Source organism: Gnatocerus cornutus, unplaced genomic scaffold, assembly GCF_029298725.1.
Source record: "Gnatocerus cornutus isolate USDA-ARS CGAHR unplaced genomic scaffold, icGnaCorn1.1 ctg00000257.1, whole genome shotgun sequence".
Lineage (NCBI taxonomy): Eukaryota > Metazoa > Arthropoda > Insecta > Coleoptera > Tenebrionidae > Gnatocerus > Gnatocerus cornutus.
Window position 1 is genome coordinate 27501 of NW_028275576.1, and position 5183 is coordinate 32683.

At 46.9% G+C, this 5183-nt stretch overlaps 2 non-coding genes and 1 pseudogene across 2 annotated transcripts; all 3 read right to left on the minus strand.

Annotated features, from left to right (window-relative positions):
* Positions 1–580, minus strand: part of LOC148165653 (large subunit ribosomal RNA) — a 4573-nt pseudogene extending 3993 nt beyond the window's left edge.
* A 658-nt stretch (positions 581–1238) lies between these two features.
* LOC148165654 (5.8S ribosomal RNA) lies at positions 1239–1395 on the minus strand. The gene has a single exon (XR_015771285.1). It is a non-coding gene; the product is annotated as a 5.8S ribosomal RNA (ribosomal RNA).
* A 1616-nt stretch (positions 1396–3011) lies between these two features.
* Positions 3012–4932, minus strand: LOC148165655 (small subunit ribosomal RNA). The gene has a single exon (XR_015771287.1). It is a non-coding gene; the product is annotated as a small subunit ribosomal RNA (ribosomal RNA).
* Between the last annotated feature and the right edge of the window lie 251 nt (positions 4933–5183).

A 5183-nucleotide genomic window follows, 5' to 3' on the forward strand; every position in this document is an offset into this window, starting at 1 on the left:
ACAGGGGGAGAAGTGCACGCGTTCGACGGCAGATCGACAAAACGAAAGGTGCAAACGACGCGTACGCCATCTGTCACACGATCGTCCAGCGCCGCCATCGAGTCACGCTGAATCTCCCCTTTCGACCTTTCGGGTTTCTCAGGTTTACCCCTGAACGGTTTCACGTACTATTGAACTCTCTCTTCAAAGTTCTTTTCAACTTTCCCTCACGGTACTTGTTCGCTATCGGTCTCGTGGTCATATTTAGCCTTAGATGGAGTTTACCACCCACTTAGGGCTGCACTCTCAAGCAACCCGACTCTGAGGAGAGATCCTCCCGTTATCGGCAGCGGTCGCTACGGGCCTGGCACCCTCTATGGGCTGTGGCCCCGTTCAAGATGGACTTGGACGCGCCGCACGATCTCGGGATGACGGATCCTCCCTAACACCACATTTCCCGGCGTCCGGTTTCGGCCGCGGGATTCGGTGCTGGGCTTCTCCCTGTTCGCTCGCCGCTACTGAGGGAATCCTAGTTAGTTTCTTTTCCTCCGCTTAGTAATATGCTTAAATTCAGCGGGTAGTCTCACCTGCTCTGAGGTCGCATATGAAAAATAAAAATTTTTCATTCGGTCATTTCGACGATCACGACACGTCTCCCATTCCTTGCTATACGTGTTCGTCATTTTTCTTTTTAAAAAATGGCTAAGTTTACAGAAACGCTTACGATCTGACGTCTGTCGCGATTTGCATTACACGTCTCGGACACGACGACCGTCTATAACGTTCTCAACCTTAAAACGCCATTTTTTTTTTTAAATGACGACATGTTGAAGAAATAGGACGTGCTACGCCGAAAGACCAGCCAACAACTACAACAAGTAGTAGTTGGTCGCTTTCGCGTCTTAAGATGTCGCGCAAATTTACTCGCTGCACGAGAAACGCACACAAACACACGATTCTACGACACACCACGCAAGAACATGTGCCGACGTAAACACTTTCGTATTTATGATTCGCAAGGTGGACGTCCGACGGACTTTGTAAAAAAAAAATACAAAGCATACCCGTCCCGTCCTTTTTGACGAAAAAACACGCTCGAGTAAACGTCTCGGCACACGTTCGAGGCGTGCGTCGTTATATCGTGACGTAAGTGACGATCACGTACATTAATGAGTACCTATTCGACGCGTCGCAACACATCCAACACGCTCCGACGTTTTCGTCCGAAAACGAAAACCGAGCAGTCTTTGAAATTGACACGACCCTCAGCCAGGAGTGGTCCGGGAACATTATATCCGAGGACCGCAATGTGCGTTCGAAATGTCGATGTTCATGTGTCCTGCAGTTCACAAGTTGACGCGCAATTAGCTGCGTTCTTCATCGACCCACGAGCCAAGTGATCCACCGTTCAGGGTAATCTTTTTAAAATTTAAACGCTCGTTCCACAAGAACCCCGATCATGCCGATCGTCCAGCTGTCTATACACGTCTTGCAAAAATTTTTGCGTACGTGCGTACATCCGAAACGAAAATGATCTTCGTGGTTCCGAAACGTGCCACGTCTAAAATTTCGGTGTTGTGGTATGGATATTTATGATTCTCGCTCTTAATTGTCTTTCGTCCGTACTTTCTCGTCTGAAAGGGAACGCGATCGTCGGTCTCAGTTTTACGCGTACGAAAAAATTAAAAAAAATATTAACCCAAACACAAATTTGTATCCGCGCACCGAAAAAGAAGCACTTTTCTTTTTCACGCGGTCTCCGCTTTTACACGCAAAGTACGAGCATGTATGTGTGAAGATGGGACATGTTCGATACGATTTTAATTAGGAATTTGCCAATTTCCTTTTTCTCAGCAATAATTTTAATAAATAATGCTGCTTTCTCTCATAAACTACATTTTCGGTAGTTTTCCTTTATTGTGTCTTTCATTTAGTGTGCGTGTGTCAAGCACTTTAAAAAGTGTGACGAAGAGACGGTTTTTGATCGATCGGAATCAACACATCATTACATCATCGTACTCGTTATGAAAAAGCGAATTAGTATCCGCCGTAAGCGAAAAGAGATTTTCGCGGGCGGTCTTTGTGTTCGTGTTTCAATTTTCTTTCTATATTTTTTCGTCGCCAAACCGAAGACAGATCGTGAATTTTGACGAAAAAATCTATAGACGTGCCAGACTGAGCGTCTAACATAAAATCCTCAAGTTTACCGTTCTATATCGTGACTTAATGACGATTGACGGTGTATATAATTTTGAAATGGTGCAGTCGTACGCTCCGTAAAGAGAATTTTACCGTTTCTAACGAAATCACTTTACCACATCTACCAAAAACATTAAAAAAGCAAGGTGTGATGTGTGTGTGATCGCTCGTTTAACGGCGCTTTCAAAAAACTCTTTGAAGCGTCTAACGACGAACATCATTCACGCGAATCGTAAAATCGGGAGCGTTTCTCGCCGGTCCCGTAGCCGGGCGTAAATCATTTAAAACCCACGGAGTCGTAACCTAATTCGACACCTGCGATTTTCTTCTTTCTCGACTACTCTGCTACATCCTCTCCGTGTGTCCGAAAAAAGAGGACTTCTAACGTCTTTCGACTTTCGCGGTGGAGTTCACAACTTTCCGCGATCCGGTCGAAAAACCGAAAGCGTCCCTCCTTTTTTCCATCATTGGAAAAGATCGAGAGATAGTACAAAAAAAATCAAAAAATCTAGGTACCCGAAGAAACAGCCGTATGCCCGAGCGAATTCGGTTTTTCTCGTTCAAAAAAGGTGAAAAACTCGATCGCAAGGACCGGCGCTGCGGGCCAGCGTAACGCTATTGTTTTTCCGAATATGTACGATTCGTAGTTCAAAACGTCGTACACACGGTGTTTCAAAAAGAAACAAGCAACGGCACGACAAAAGATCGTGCCGTCGACTCCATGTCATCGACGACGGTGTTGTAAAAACATAAAGTGTACATCGACACGATCAAATAAAAATGCATAATAATAAATTATACATATGTCAAAATTCGTGTGTACGAGGACACGTTAATGATCCTTCCGCAGGTTCACCTACGGAAACCTTGTTACGACTTTTACTTCCTCTAAATGATCAAGTTTGGTCATCTTCCCAGCGACATCGACGACGTCGAAACGCCATCGCGTACCGGTCCGAAGACCTCACTAAATCATTCAATCGGTAGTAGCGACGGGCGGTGTGTACAAAGGGCAGGGACGTAATCAACGCGAGCTTATGACTCACGCTTACTGGGAATTCCTCGTTCATGGGGAACAATTGCAAGCCCCAATCCCTAGCACGAAGGAGGTTCAGCGGGTTACCCGGACCGCTCGGTCAGGGAGGACACGCTGATTCCTTCAGTGTAGCGCGCGTGCGGCCCAGAACATCTAAGGGCATCACAGACCTGTTATTGCTCAATCTCGTGCGGCTAGAAGCCGCCTGTCCCTCTAAGAAGAATTGTTTGTACGCCGACAGTAAAAACCGCGCACGACCACCGGGCGAACCCAGGATCGACGGGCCTTTGGGATGTCGAAATACGCCTATTTAGCAGGCTAGAGTCTCGTTCGTTATCGGAATTAACCAGACAAATCGCTCCACCAACTAAGAACGGCCATGCACCACCACCCACCGAATCAAGAAAGAGCTCTCAATCTGTCAATCCTTCCGGTGTCCGGGCCTGGTGAGGTTTCCCGTGTTGAGTCAAATTAAGCCGCAGGCTCCACTCCTGGTGGTGCCCTTCCGTCAATTCCTTTAAGTTTCAGCTTTGCAACCATACTTCCCCCGGAACCCAAAAGCTTTGGTTTCCCGGAAGCTGCCCGCCGAGTCATCGGAAGAACGTCGGCGGATCGCTAGCTGGCATCGTTTATGGTTAGAACTAGGGCGGTATCTGATCGCCTTCGAACCTCTAACTTTCGTTCTTGATCAATGAAAGCGTTTTTGGCAAATGCTTTCGCTTCTGTCCGTCTTGCGACGATCCAAGAATTTCACCTCTAACGTCGCAATACGAATGCCCCCATCCGTTCCTATTAATCATTACCTCGGGGTTCCGAAAACCAACAAAATAGAACCGAGGTCCTATTCCATTATTCCATGCACACAGTATTCAGGCGAAGTTTTAGCCTGCTTTAAGCACTCTAATTTGTTCAAAGTAAACGTGCCGGCCCACCTCGACACTCAATGAAGAGCACCGCGGCGGGATTGAGTTGGGCCGCCCTCTCGAGCTAAGCCCACCGGCAGGACGTCCCGCGGCACGCCAGTTGACACCGCGAACGATGAACCGGCGGCGCGGGACACAGATTCGACTACGAGCTTTTTAACCGCAACAACTTTAATATACGCTATTGGAGCTGGAATTACCGCGGCTGCTGGCACCAGACTTGCCCTCCAATTGATCCTCGTTAAAGGGTTTAGAGTGTACTCATTCCGATTACGGGGCCTCGGATGAGTCCCGTATCGTTATTTTTCGTCACTACCTCCCCGTGCCGGGAGTGGGTAATTTGCGCGCCTGCTGCCTTCCTTGGATGTGGTAGCCGTTTCTCAGGCTCCCTCTCCGGAATCGAACCCTGATTCCCCGTTACCCGTTACAACCATGGTAGGCGCAGAACCTACCATCGACAGTTGATAAGGCAGACATTTGAAAGATGCGTCGCCGGTGCGAGACCGTGCGATCAGCGTAAAGTTATTCAGAGTCACCAAGTTGTACGATGACGGAGACCGCCACCGATTGGTTTTGATCTAATAAAAGCGCTCCTTCCGTTTCCGGTTGGAGCTCTGTTTGCATGTATTAGCTCTAGAATTACCACAGTTATCCAAGTAAATGTGGGTACGATCTAAGGAACCATAACTGATTTAATGAGCCTTTCGCGGTTTCACCTTAATTTGGCTTGTACTGAGACATGCATGGCTTAATCTTTGAGACAAGCATATGACTACTGGCAGGATCAACCAGGGAACTGCGTTCTTGTTTTAAAATAAGAGAGTTTTAGTCTTTCTTTCCTTCTAGTCATATAAGCTACAATAATCGTAGAATTTCGGAAAGACACCTGCTGCTCTTATAAAAAACTGAACACTTTCCTATTATTGTTTTGAAGAAAGTGTGCGTGTCTGCGAAACGAAAACCTCGTAAGAAGAGACGTAACGCCACGCGATCTTTCTGGATGGAAAATTTTTCGACATTTTTTTCACATCATCCTTGATTGAATC